The sequence below is a fragment of the Chelonoidis abingdonii genome, chromosome 20 (genome assembly GCF_003597395.2).
Source record: "Chelonoidis abingdonii isolate Lonesome George chromosome 20, CheloAbing_2.0, whole genome shotgun sequence".
Classification (NCBI taxonomy): Eukaryota; Metazoa; Chordata; order Testudines; family Testudinidae; genus Chelonoidis; species Chelonoidis abingdonii.
Genome location: NC_133788.1, coordinates 1659228 through 1674284, shown reverse-complemented (window position 1 = coordinate 1674284; position 15057 = coordinate 1659228). Strand labels below are relative to the sequence as shown.

General features: G+C 45.6%; 1 protein-coding gene across 5 annotated transcripts in view; it reads right to left on the bottom strand.

Moving 5' to 3' along the window:
* Positions 1-15057, bottom strand: part of MTMR4 (myotubularin related protein 4) — a 111195-nt gene that overhangs the window by 95343 nt on the left and 795 nt on the right. The window contains exon 2 of one of the 5 annotated variants that reach the window (XM_032769888.2): positions 13592-13644. The exons of 3 other annotated variants lie outside the window; for them this stretch is intronic. The gene's annotated coding sequence lies outside the window, so the exon portion shown is untranslated. Of the gene's footprint in view, positions 1-4692; positions 4714-13591; positions 13645-15057 lie in introns of those variants that run through there. One more of the 5 variants, XM_032769890.2, reaches the window with a different exon arrangement.

The window sequence follows — 15057 nt, the reverse complement described above, 5'->3', positions numbered from 1 at the left end:
CATCTCTGGAAATATTTAAGAGTAGGTTAGATAAATGTCTATCAGAGATGGTCTAGACAGTATTTGGTCCTGCCATTGAGGACAGGGGACTGGACTCGATGACTTCTCGAGGTCCCTTCCAGTCCTAGAGAGTCTAAACAAAAATGATTAAAGGTCTAGAAAACATGACCTATGAGGGAAGGTTGAAAAAACTGGGTTTGTTTAGTCTGGAGAAGAGAAGAGTGAGGGGGGATTTGATAGCAGCATTCAACTACTTGAAGGGGGGTTCCAAAGAGGATGGAGCTCGGCTGTTCTCAGCGGTGGCAGATGACAGAACAGGGAGCAATGGTCTCCACTTGCAGTGGAAGAGGTCTAGGTTGGATATTAGGAAACACTATTTCACTAGGAGAGTGGTTAAGCACTGGAACAAATTGCCTAGGGAAGTTGTGAAATCTCCATCATTGGGGATTTTTAAAAGCAGGTTGGACAAACACCTGTCAGGGATGGTCTAGATAATACTTAGTCCTGCCTTGAGTGCAGGGGACTGGGCTAGGTGACCTCTCGAGGTCCCTTCCAGTTCTATGATTCTACTCAGACCAGGTCACTCCCATGCAGGGCATTGGAATATAAATTTGAGGTCAGGATGGTTTTGCCTTAAGTGGGAGAGACCAGAGACACTCTCAGGAAGAAGCTGTCCCAAGAGAACACTCATTGTGCTCATAATAATGGAGACAGAGTTACAACCTACCTGATCACACAGTGCATGGAATACACACATAATGGTTCTGGATGCGAGCCCAGTGAATCACAAAACATTTTGTTTGGAGTCCCTGAACGCAGCCATACCAATCCACCCCTCCACAAAAGCCAGGGATAAGGAGCCATTCTCTGAAGAGCCACACATGTAGTAACCTTCCCCCTGGCACTACCACCCGCTACAGCGGTGATGCAGCACCACAGAATGCTGTCTTGGGGAGCGAGACAGACAATGAGAGGGCAGCTTGAGCTGGGGAGCGGGCTCAGGATCCACCCAAAGGGGCAGCTGGGAAAAAAAGCTGTTAGAAAACGAGAAGAATCTCCATGCTGAGCTAGCGGATGAACAGGAGGACCCTGGATAGGAGGTGAGGTGATAAGAGAAGAACAGGACAATAGAAGTAGGAGACTGGGAAGTGAGAAAGAGGAAAGAAAGAAAATAGGAATGGTTTCAGGTCAGGAGAAACAGGTAGTACTGGAGAAGGGAAGTAGAGGGAAATAAAATCTACAGCAGGGGTTGGCAACCTTTCAGAAGGGTGTGCCAAGTCTTCATTTATTCACTCTAATTTAAGGTTTCGTGTGTGCCAGAAATACATTTTAACATTTTTAGACGGTCTCTTTCTATAAGTCTATAATATATAACTGAACTATTGTTGTATGGAAAGTAAATAAGGTTTTTAAAATGTATAAAAAGCTTCATTTAAAATTAAATTAAAAGGCAGAGCCCCCCAGACTGGTAGCCAGGACCCGGGCAGTGTGAGTGCAACTGAAAATCAGCTTGCGTGCCATAGGTTGCCTACCCCTGATCTATTGGCTTACCAGAGACAGAGCATCAGGGGAAAAAACTGAAAGAAAATATCACTGGTGAAAAGGGGAATTGATCAAAAAAGCTATGTTAGATGAAAACAGATCCTGAAAACAGTAAATGAAAAGCCCACCCAGAACGGACCTAAAGTGAGTGAGCAGAGAGAATGACTGTTTAAACATGTGTTGAAGGAACACAGTTCAGAGGTGCCTAATGGGCAAGTGAGGACCCACAAAGCAAAGAAACCCCTCTTGTGGATAAACTTGATAGAAAGAGGTACAGCCACAGGAACATCAAATCCAAGGAGCACTTCAAGCCAAAGAATAGGAGAGCAAGAGTGGAGCTGGACTGAGAGTGAAGGCGAGGAAGAGTTTCTTCTCTGAAGTGACAGTCTATAGCAATCTCTTTTGTTCGTGGTAACAACAATGCGTTTGATACTAACTGTACAGCAAGTCCAAGCACACAAAAGGTTAACAAGTTGGTAATCTATCGTTTATCGTTGTAAGTCTTTGGTAATGTTCTGTATTATCTGTGCTCCTGGTACAAGTTTGGGGTTTTCCCTTAGAAAGTTATAAACATTTCAAATGATCCCTTTTGTTGTAGTTTGCCTCTCCTCACAGTTAACATAGCCTAGCCAAGCCGGGTCACCACACAAACACTTATCAGTTCTACAAAATCCACCTGGGGGAGAAACAAAACGGGCAGAGTGTTTTGGGGGACAGAGGCAACAATGTAAGTTGGTGTCCCTTTGACCTTTGAGGTCTGAACACCATCCTGACAGACTCCTCTAAAAGTACTGGATGGCGCTGCTGCTCCTAACATATTGCTCAAATTCCTGCCTCCAAGATGGGCCAGAGACTTCGGTTTGCCAGAGGGCTTCGCTACACATGCTGACAGAAAGACCTCCTCCCAGCTAGGGTACAAAGCTGCAGCAAAACATGAGATTTGGAAGATGCAGCTAAATAACTCCAGCAGTGGGGTGACACCGCTCTGGAAACTTACTTACCCATCCTGCCTTCCTCAGAACATTACATACATGTGCACTTTCATCAGTGAAAGCTACAGTGCCCATTGCTGCAAACGAACACTGATTTACAAACCCTTTTAATTAGAGGTGTCAGACTAATGCCTGTACAAGTTAGTTCTCAGACAGTTCCCCATCTTTACACTAGCCTCCTTACTCTCTCCCAGGAACGCCCTGAAAGCTGCGTGCACAACGAGAAGACTAGTAATTTCAAATCAGAAAGACAAAAAAGCACCCTTACCACTTAGGACTTCACATGCCTCCATATAAACCAAGCAAATACATCATAAGGTAGTAAATCAGGAAGCCACAGCAACTCAAAACACCCAACAGCCATTCATAAACACCTGAAGTACAGTACCTCTTCACTTAACATTGTAGTTATGTTACTGAAAAATGCGATTTTAAGTGAAACAATGCTAAGCGAATCCAATTTTCCCATAAGAATTAATGTAAATGGGGGGCTAGGCTAGGCTCCAGGGAAATTTTTTTTGCCAGACAAAAGGTATTAGATACATTTCAAACAAGCAATTTAATACTACGCTGTGGGGGAGTAGAGTGTATGTGCTGTGTGTTCACACACATTGTACATACAGTACTGTACTATAGTTGGGAGGTGCCCCTGCCTTACCCTACACAGGCACAGCCCACTGGCACTGGAGATGAGGCAGGCAAGGAGGCTGAAGGTGCTGTAGGCTGGGAGAAGCACATTGCGCAGCAGCAGCAGCTTCCCCTACTCTGCAAGCACCGGGTGGGGGAGGAGGCAGTTCAACCCTCAGCCTGCCCACTTTCCCCCTTCCCCGAAGTCCCCATCCTTGACCTGTCTTTTCTCCTCCCCCCACCTCTTCCCCCTTTACTTCCCACGCTGCATCCTCACTCCTCCCCCCCTTCCCCCACCTCTAAAGGCCACAAGCCAGCTGATTGCCCCGGGCAGGAGGCAGGGGGAGCCTGCACAACTGAGTCCTCGCTCCTCCCCCCTTCCTCCTGCCTGGGGCAATCAGCTGGCTTGTGGTGTTTAGGGGGCAGGAGGGAGGAGGTAAGAGCAAGGACTTGGAGCACAGGCTCCCCTCCCCGCCTCCTGCCCAGGGCAAATCAGCTGTTCAGGAGGCAGGGGAGGGAGGGAGGGGGAGCCTGTGTGCCGAGTCCTCACTCCCCCCCCATCCAAAATGCCGCAAGCCAGCTGATTGCCACGGGCAAGGGGTGGGGGTGCATAGGTAGGCTGCCAGCTGTGGAGAAAGCAAGCAGCCAAACAACGTAAGAGTGGAGCATTGCACAACTTTAAATGAGAACGTTCCCTAATTAATCAGCAACGTAACAACAAAACAACGTTAACTGGGACGACTTAAAGTGAGGAGTTATGGTATCAGATAAACCGGCAAACAAGTTGTCTCCAAACCAAATCCCCAGCCTCAGGAGGTTAGCCCCAAGCTGCTCCAAACCATCCCTCCATGTTGGGAGTTTGTGACCAGCCGTCCCCAGCAGCCACATACTTCTAGTCAAGAGGGATAATGACCTGTTTCCTCAGATACTCTGTCAATTAGACAGATGGACTCAGGCCATTGACAGCATAGGGAATCCACTAACACCTTGACAAACCTATGAGGTCAACATATGTCACGGCCAGAATCATCTACTGAAGCAGATGGGTGCAGCAAGGGCACATCATGGACCTCCACAGAGAGGCAGTAGCAAGTGGCTTCCACACAAGAGACAGTAACCAGCCAGTACACTGAAAGCAACTTCCCAAGAGAGGTAGGAAGAGGAAGGATGTTTTAACCATTGTATTACTTTGGGAAGGAGGAGAGGTAAGGAAAGACAAATATGTCCCTACAATCATAGATTATTAGGGTTGGAAGGGACCTCAGGAGATCATCTAGTCCAACCTCCTGCTCAAAGCAGGACAAATCCCCAAATCCCTAGATGGCCCCCTCAAGAACTGAACTCACAACCCTAGGTTTAGCAGGCCAATGCTCAAACCACTGAGCTATCCCGATAAAGATTCTTCAAACACCACAGGAGTACGTAAAGAGAGAGCAACAGTGTCAAAGTCAACCAGGCCTTTACAGCAACTGTACAATGGCCAACATGCTGCTTCCCTTAAACTGGGCTGACTACTTTAGATTGATCAAACCTGTCAATGTCAAAGTACAGGATCCCAAGGGATCTGAAAGGCTGTCAATCAATATCAGTCACATTTCAGTCAGGTCTTCATTTCAATTCAGAGATCCTACCCACTGAAATGGAGAAGTTACCTTATTAGCATGACAAACTCTACAGATGGTGGTGCCCAGATGTAAAAATTTTATTAAAGGAAATGTTTGAAATGAGATATACACAGGTTGAGAGGAAAGGTACTGTACATCTGGGGCCAGGCTTGGGTTATGGGGGGTTACAGATACCATTTGTAAGGATGAAAAGATACATACATATCGCATGACTGGCATAGACCCAGATTCCAGTGCAAAGGTTTTTAACGTGTCAGTGAATAAGTGGGCTCGGGTTTGTCACCTATGGAATGAATAAGGAGTCCAAGTCAGTATGAGTGGAGCGGATAGGTACATGGGTGGGGTGCGTCCCTTGGTCCCGCAGGGAAGGAAGTGGGTTATTTCCCTGGTCGCCTGTCTCAATTACTCAGTGTGGTATTGGCGGTGTCCGGTGATGTTACTACATATTACAGTGGCCAATATTACTGAACCCCCGAACTTAACACTATAATCTTCAGAAGTTTGAGAGCCGCAAGACATACACAACCTGCCCTGAGGAGCAGTACCTGCTGGGGTGCGGAGCTTCTGCCTTCATGCCCCGCCCTTTCCTGCAGGGCAGAAGCCCCAAGCTCCCCCCTGCCCAGTCTTGTAGGCAGAGAATGGGTGGGGTGCTTTGGGGCTCCAAGAGTTGCACTTTTAACTGTAAAAGAGCCGCATTCTGTTAGCATTTTTAACTGCTGCTGCACATTGAGTGGATGTTATTAGAGAACTATCCACAGTGACTCCAAGATCTCTTTCTTGAGTGGTAACAGATAATTTAGACCCCATAATTTTATATGTATAGTTGGGATTATGTTTTCCAGTGTACATTACTTTGCATTTATCAACATTGAATGTTGTCTGCCATTTTGTTGCTCAGTCACTCAGTTTTGTGAGATCCTTTTGCGGCTCTTGGCAGTCTCATTTGGACTTAATTATCTTGAGTAGTTTTATATCATCTGAAAATTTTGCCACCTCACTGTTTACTCCTTTTTCCAAATCATTTATGAACATGTTGAACAGCACTGGTCCCACTACAGACCCCTGGGGGACGCTACTATTTCCCTCTCTCCATTCTAAAAACTGATCATTTATTCCTACCCTTTGTTTCCTATCTTTTAACCAGTTACTGATCCATGAGAGGACCTTCCCTCTTATCCCATGACAGCTTACTTTGCTTAAGAGCCTTTGGTGAGGGACCTTGTCAAAGGCTTTCTGAAAGTCTAAAATATACTCTATCCACTGGATCTCCCTTCTCCACATGCCTGTTGACCCCCTCAAAGAATTCTAGTAGATTGGTGAGTCGCGATTTCCTTTTACAAAAACCATGTTGACTCTTCCCCAACAAACTGTGCTCATCTAGGTGTCTGATAATTCTGTTCTTTGGTATTGAAATTAGGTTTACTGGCCTGTAATTGCCGGAATCGTCCCTGGAGCCTTTTAAAAATTGGCATCACATTAGCTGTCCTCCAGTCATCTGGTACTGAAGCTGATTTAAATGACTGGTTATAGACTACAGTTAGTAGTTCTGCAATTTCACATCTGAGTTCCTTCAGAACTCTTGGGTGAATCCCACCTGCTCCTGGTGATTTATTACTGTTTAGTTTATCAATTTGTTTCAAAACCTCCTCTAATGGCCTCAATCTGGGACTGTTCCTCAGATTTGTCACCTAAAAAGAATAGCTCAGATTAGGGAATCTCCTTCACATTGTCAGCCATGAAGACCGAGGCAAAGAATTCATTTAGGTTCTCACAATGGCCTTATCATCCTTGAGTGCTCCATTAGCATCTCAATCATCCAGTGGCACCACTGGCTGTTTAGCAGGCTTACTGCTTCTGATGTACTTTAAAAAAAAAAAAAATTGCTATTACTTTTTGAGTCTTTGGCTAGCTGTTCTTCAAATTCTTTTTTGGCCTTCCTAATTATATATTTTTACACTTCACTTGCCAGAGTTTATGCTCTGTTCTACTTTCCTCATTATGATTGAACTTCCACTTTTTGCAGGATGCCTTTTTGCCTCTAACTGCTTCTTTTATTTAGTTGTTTAGCCACAATGGCACTTTTTCGGTCGTCTATGTTTTTTAATTTGGGGTATACATTTAATTTGAGCCTCTATTATGGCGTCTTTAAAAAGTTTCCATGCAGTTTGCAGGGATTTCACTTTTGGCGCTGTGCCTTTTATTTTCTCTTTAACTAAGTTCCTCATTTTGTGTAGTTCCCTTTCTAAACTTAAATACTACCATGCTGGACTGTTTTGGTGTTTTCCCCACCAGAGGGATGTTAAATTTTATTATGTTATGGTCACTATTACCAAGCAGTTCAGCTATATTCACCTCTTGGACCAGATCCTATGCTCCACTTAGGACTATATCAAGAATTGCCTCTCCTCTTGTGGGTTCCAGGATTAGCTTCTCCAAGAAGCAGTCATTCAAGATGTCAAGAAGCTTTGTCTCTGCATCCTGTCCTGAGGTGACATGTACCCAGTCAATATGGGGATAGCTGAAATCCCCCGTTATTATGGAGTTTGTTTTATTTTTATAGCCTTTCTGAGCATTTCACATTCACTATCGCCATACTGGTCAGGTGGTCAGTAGTATATCCCTACTGCTGTATTCTTATTAGTCAAGCATCGAATTACTATCCGTATAGATTCTGTGGTACAGTTTGGTTCATTTAAGATTTTTATTTCATTTTGACTCTATGCTTTCTTTCACATGTAGTGCCACTTCCCCACCAGCACGACCTATTCTGCCCTTCAGACATATTTTGTACCCTGGTATTATTGTGTCCTATTGATTATTCTCATTCCACCAAGTTTCTGTGATGCCTATTTTAACAATATCCTCATTTAATACAAGGCACTCTAGTTCACCCATCTTATTATTTAGACTTCGAGCATTTGTATATAAGCACTTAAAAATTATCACTTTTTAGCTGCCTGCCATTATGTGGAAGGAAGTGATACAGCCCCTCAATATATTTTCCAATCTACCACTCTTTGGCCCTGGACTACAGCAATCAATGGAAGCATTGCAGGATATGGCAATCAGGAACAAACTGTTACTTTTCAAACATGACATGCTTTCTGAGCTAACGGCACAAAAATATCAGGGTACAGCAGTGAAAAGACACTGGGACACAGAAAATTAGAAACACAGTAAACTAGACATACCTGGGCCTCCTGACTAATGTGTCAGGGAGTTCTGGACTGGCAGGAAAAGCACTAGAAGTCCTGCAGACCTATTCCACCAAAATAGACCACTGAATAGTTCAAAACCAACAGTCCACAGACAGAAATGTCAGTTTCAGGGGCAACTGCACCTTTGAACGTTCCTCCCCCCAATGTTCCTTGAGGGCATCCACTTAAGGTTTTAGGGTTCAAGCCATCACCTCTCTTGGGGTGAAGACCTGCATCTCTGCCTCTTCAAATCAGGGGGTTAGACTACAATCCCTGTGCAACTCACTGCGATTTCCCAGCAGGTCTGACCTGGGTAAAGCATCTGTGGTTAACTCTTTCTCCAGTGGCTACAGCAGTGTACGCTAATTACCAACAAGCCTTCACAAAGCAAATATTATTTCTTCTTAGAAGAAAAGCATTAAAGACAAAAAAAAACAAAAAAAAAAACACCCCATAAAACACAACTTCCTACATACATAACAGCTTACCAGAGTCACCCATCAGTCTTACTGGGCCCCAGTAGGCCAAAATCTTTCCAGCCCTTCCACCAGGGCTGGGCCCCCCCCTTAGACAGAGGGTCTGTCTGTTTGCTGGATCAGAAAAAAGCCTATGAGTCAGTTTAAAAACAGCCTTTTTATATCAAAAGCCCTTTCTTTGGCCGTTAGTCTTTGGCAAACCCAGTGTATGCAACTGTCCCCAGGTGAAGCAAGGGGATAACCACTCGAGTAATTCTTCTTTATCACCCCACACTGTTCTCAGATCCTGGCAGAGTGGTTACAACTCTCCATCACTACAGTTTAATATAAGCCCTGGCCCACAGCGCTACATAAACCATTCATATAATATGGTCCCCAGAGATATTGCATGTGGTTGCAGTATCCATCACAAATAATGCTCCTGAAATGGATAGCATTATTCAACCAACGTCACTGTGTGGGTTGGAAGTGTATGACTTTAACTGTTGTGACAACTGGGACTACAAATTGTAAGCTCAACTGTAAAAAGGAGTGAAAGTCATGAAGTGTCACTATAACTTACAAAAACAAATGTTGATAGGAAAAGTTGCAAAAGGGAGACGCATTAAACTGGTCCAAACAAAAAGACCTTCTGATATAATTCAAGGACTGTGTTAAGATCATGCTGGGTAAACAAGAGAAGCTTTTCCACCCATCGTTCCCTTTCAGGATCCTTAAAGAAGGGAATTTTAGGAGAAAAACTGGTTATTGTAGCAAGCTTCACCATTACGGCTGCCACCCTCGGCATCTCCTGAGACCCCAGGCCTTTGTCATCCTGATCCTGAGAGATGTCCTGACCAAACTGGGCCAGAGAGAAGGATTCAGATGATATTGTCATTTCTACCAACTCCAGCTGACTCCCAACAACTTGGAATATGAAACTTTGTCACAAACCCCCCTTGCCCTGGTGTCTTCTTTACCTTCCCCACCTGATTTCTCCTCTTTCCTACTCTCTCCTTTTCCCTTCTATCTAATAAGAGTCTGGCTTAGCCAGCCAAGCCTGCTATAAACCTGTGACTAGAAAGAAGCAGCTAAAAGCAATGCCCTAAAACAGTTCTCAAAGTGGGGGCCAGGACCCCACAGGGGGCTGTGAGGTTATTATATGGGGGGGTCACAAGCTGTCAGCCTCCACACCAAACCCCGCTTTGCCTCCAGCATTTATAATGGTGTTAAATATATTTGTTTAAAAAGTGTTTTTAATTTGGGGGGGGGGGGGCACTTAGAGGCTTGCTATGTGAAAGTAGTCACTGGTACAAAAGTTTGAGAACCACTGCCCTAAAAAGCTTGATGGTGCTATGAGTCTGTCAGGTCTTGGGCTGGCTGATACGACTGTGCGCTATGCCTGTGTTTTTCCAGCAGTGAGGGTACAAGTGCAAGTCAGAGACAGAAGCTGCATTTTTTGTCTGCGCTGTTCATTTCTCTCCCCATTTTGTGTGTCTTTGTCATGAATTGAACAATAACAGTAACGACAACTGCTCCAGCCATCTTTGAATCCATCTAAGGGTACATCTACACAGCAATGTAAGCCTAGAGATAGTGGGACTCAAGTCAGCTGACCCATGTCAGGGAACTCTGGGTTTGAGCATCTACACTGTATTTTGACCCCAGGTTAAGAATTTTCTGACCCACACTCAAGCCTAGGGCTCTGGCATCCACACTGCAGTGCACAGACACAAATGAAAGTAACCCTATCCCATAGTGGCTAGCACCCCCCCCCCACACACACACACACACAGCATGTTGAAACACTAACCCTATGAATGTGTTACACTGTGGGAAAACTCTGCTGCCCACTCTGCCTCCTAAGTCAGAGGCTATGTCTACACTACCCGCTGTATCGGCGGGTTACAATCGATTGCTCGGGGATCAATATATCACATCTCATCTAGACGCAATATATCGATCCCCGAGCACGCTTATATCGATTCCGGAACTCCACCAACCCCAACGGAGTTGCAGAATCGACAGGGGGAGCCGCGGACATCAATCCCGCACGGTGAGGACAGGTGAGTAATCCAATCTTAGATAGTCGACTTCAGCTACGTATCTAAGATCGATTTCCCCCCCTAGTGTAGACCATCCCTGAGAGTGCTATTGATGGGACTCAGGAGCACAGGAGTAGACAACTGCATGAACAGCTCCTTTGGTGGCTCTCTCAGTAGAATGACTGCAATTTTAGAAAGCTTCATGCTGAACTACCAACTAACCTGAGAACCGGGCGCGCCACCTTTAGGTTCAGTCAGATTGGCAGAAAAATGCCTATGTGCACATGTCTGAGGTTAATTAGGACATCAAAGGGCTGTCAAACTATTAAAATGAAAAATTGCAATTCTTAATTTTTAAAATGGGACATTCAGTGATGGTGTTGTTGTTTGGTTGTTCGGTTATTTATTTTCGTCTGTTTGTTTTGAAGTTTGACATAAAATGTAGGTTTCAGAGGAAAAAAAAACACACACACACAGCCTATGGAGAGGTGAAGGGCATCCCCAGGGCTTGGACCCCTGGGAGGCTGTGGGTAAGTTTTGGCGCTGGCTCCCACTTACCATGCTCACACTGCCTGAGAACCCCTACACATGTAGCCAGAGGGGGCTGGGGGAAAGCACCTGGGAGCAAGACACAGAGATCAGAGCAGGGACCAAGCAGCTGACTTCCACCAAAATCTGGCTGTGCTCTTGTGACCAAGAAGTAGCTCTTTTTGCAAAAATCATCTTCTGATTGGTCTCCACTGAAAACCCCATAGGCTCTCTGATTGCATGCGTGCAGACTGGTGTCCAAGACAATGGGTTAATGCTGATCATCTGAGCTGCTACTGTTTGCAAAGGGAGGCGTGGCTTCCGTTTGCAAGAGTGTAAGACACTGCACCACAGATTTTTGGCATAGAGAGGACTAAGGAAGTTGCCCCAAGGAACAATGGGATACATTTAAAGGACTTCTGGGATTGAGACAAGAGAGGGCTAAAACACATGCAGAGGAAAGCAATAAGATTTGGTCCCAGCTTAACATGGGTTCGTACCCTTCAGGGTCCTGGGACTTTTGGGTCAAGCCTTAGATTAACACAATTGGTATGTGGACACAAGGGCAGTTAGGCTCGTCACCTAGGCCGTGCTTACATTGTTGTGTAGACATACCCTAAGTGATTAAAAGAGCTAGGTTATAAAAACTGGGAGAAACACAGACACTCCACTTCCTACTGGCTGAGCCTGGGGACAGGAAGGCAGGACATGGGACCCGGGGAGCAGATGACTAAGTTGAAATCTCTTTATGAAAGCCACAGCTGTACAAACATTCTTTGTCACCTTCTGGCTGAGGTAATTTCCTATCATTTTTAATACACTGACCACTCTTATTTCAAGTGGCCCAAGTGATGGAGTTGTAAACCACACACCTCCTAGGTGTGGTGTTCTGTGCCAATCTAGTGGCACCAAGACCACTTAGCGAGAGATTAATGAGTCTGCTATACAGCTTTTGCTAAGAGCTATATGGCTTTTAGCTCATGCGTTTAGCTCCAGAGGTCTGAGGTTCGATCCCACCCACCGATCACCGGGATCGGTCAGTGTTACAGAGGTACCACCATTTTCTGAGAGAGACTGGTACCACACAGGCGGTCCATTTCCTGGACACTACTGTGCTAATAAGCGATGGACACATAAATACCACCCTATACCGGAAACCTACTGACCGCTATACTTACCTACATGCCTCCAGCTTCCATCCAGGACACACCACACGATCCATTGTCTACAGCCAAGCTCTAAGATACAACCGCATTTGCTCCAATCCCTCAGACAGAGACAAGCACCTACAAGATCTCTATCAAGCAGTCTTAAAAGTACAATACCCACCTATTGAAGTGAAAACACAGATTGACAGAGCCAGAAGAGTACCCAGAAGTCACCTCCTATGAGACAGGCCCAACAAAAAAAATAACAGAACACCACTAGCCGTCACCGTCAGCCCCCAACTAAAACCTCTCCAGCACATCAAAGATCTACAACCTATCCTGAAAGATGATCCCTCACTCTCACGGATCTTGGGGGACAGACCTGTCCTCGCTTACAGACAACTCCCCCAACCTGAAGCAAATACTCACCAGCAACCACACATCACTGAACAAAAACACTAACCCAGGAACCTACCCTTGCAACAAAGCCCGATGCCAGCTCTGTCCACATATCTATTCAAGTGACATCATCATAGGACCTAATCACATCAGCCATACCATCAGGGGCTCATTCACCTGCACATCTACCAATGTGATATATGCCATCATGTGCCAGCAATGCCCCTCTGCCATGTACATTGGCCAAACCAGACAATCTCTATGCAAAAGAATTAATGGACACAAGTCTGACATCAGGAATCATAACACTCAAAAACCAGTAGGAGAACACTTTAACCTGTCTGGTCATTCAATGACAGACCTGTGGGTGGCAATTTTGCAACAGAAAAGCTTCAAAAACAGAATCCAAGGAGAAACTGCTGAGCTGGAATTGATATGCAAACTAGATACAATCACTTTAGGTTTAAATAGGGACTGGGAATGGCTGAGCCATCTCCCCTTGTAAGTATTCTCACACTTTTTATCAAACTGTCTGTACTGGGCTATCTTGATTAACACTTCAAAAGTTTTTTTTTTATTTTTTTCCTTACTTAATTGGCCTCTTAGAGTTGGTAGGGCAACTCCCACCTTTTCATGCTCTCTGTATGTATATATATCTCCTCAATATATGTTCCATTCCATGCATCCGAAGAAGTCCGCTGTAGCCCACGAAAGCTTATGCTCAAATAAATGTGTTAGTCTCTAAGGTGCCACAAGTACTCCTGTTCTTTTTGCGGATAGACTAACACGGCTGCTACTCCGAAATCTAGTACCACACAGTGGCAGATTTTCCCTGGCTTAGTTTTGTCCTGGTACTCCTAGTTATAAACCCATCTATCATCCTAAATTCCTCTCCAGCCTTGCCTGTCACCCACTTGAAACAGTCGTAGGTTTATGGCCCCTCTGTTCAAGCTACATATAAAAAGCAGGTTGCATTAATAACTTTTCCTCTACTTTTCCCACCCATTGCAAGCTTAAATGAACTCAAAGTTACCATAGCTGCTCATGCATATATGTTCCATCTAAATAAATCTCATACCTGCAGTTCTGCAAATAAGTGCAAAATGATCAGAGGAACTCCAGCAATTATGGCTGCTCGGCAATCAACATATAGAAAACGATACTCAGCTTTTGATGACACTTCAACCAAAGCAGAAACCTCTCCCCTTCCCAGAAAGTCTGAGAGGAACAGAAACTAAAACCAAATAAAAACATCATCCACTGCTACATGAGATCGTTCCCAAGTCTCAGCAATATAAACCTCTTGGCCAACAGAGCAAAGAATCTCACCTAGAAACAATGCTGTAAGCCAGGGGTAGGCAACCTATGACACGTGTGCCAAAGGTGGCACACAAGCTGATTTTCAATTGCACTGTCACTGGTTTGGGGGGCAGTGCATTTTAATTTAATTTTAAATGAAGCTTCTTAAACATTTTTAAAACCTTATTTACTTTACATACAACAACAGTTTGATTATATATTACAGACTTATAGAAAGAGGACTTCTAAAAACGTTAAAATGTATTACTGGCACGGGAAACCTTAAATTACGGTGAATAAACAAAGACTCGGCACAGTACGGCTGAAAGGTTGCCGACCCCTGCTGTAAGCACTAGAGAGAACAGATCCAAAACAGGTTAGACTTGCAAGATCTACACAGAATGGCAGATATTTTACCACAGTGATATGTGGCCAGACTCTTTGCAGAGACAGAAGTAGCAAGCACATTAAACTGGAATTGGAAACTGGGAGATAAATTGCACAATGCAATGCTAGAAAGATCAAGCATGCAGCCAAAATGACTGAGAAGAAGCTGGACCTGGGGGAGGAGAGCACTTTTCACTTCAATGTCTAAAATATGAGAAACAGCAAGACAGACAGAAGCTCAAATTATGAGAAGGGACAGAAGACTTCCCTTGTCAGGTGAATCCCAACCCTGCCTGTAAGTGACCCTTGGCAAAACAAGGAGAAAACACTGGCCCCTCACCCATGGATTCCTAGCTGCCAAGGCCCCACTGAGCATCCACCCGACCAACTGCGGACCAGGCCAGAGACGGGTCCAGTAACTCCTCTCAAAAGCAATAAAACAGCCCACAGGGAGCAAGCCCAGCGCGGGGGGCGGGGCGGGGGCTGCCAGGGGCCAGCAGGGCATTGGGGGCAGAGCAGGATGGCCCGGGGGGGGGGCGCTTGCTTCACGCAAGGTGCGGACGGCCCGCGGGGCGCAATAAAACAGCCCACAGGGAGCAAGCCCAGCGCGGGGGGCGGGGCGGGGGCTGCCAGGGGCCAGCAGGACATTGGGGGCAGAGCAGGATGGCCCGGGGGGGGGGCGCTTGCTTCACGCAAGGTGCGGACGGCCCGCGGGGCGCAGGGTGAAGCCCGCAGGCGGGCACGAGGGATGGGGGGGCGTATCGGGGACGCGCCCCGGGGCACGCGCACGGCTCCGTCCAGCGGGCCTGCAGG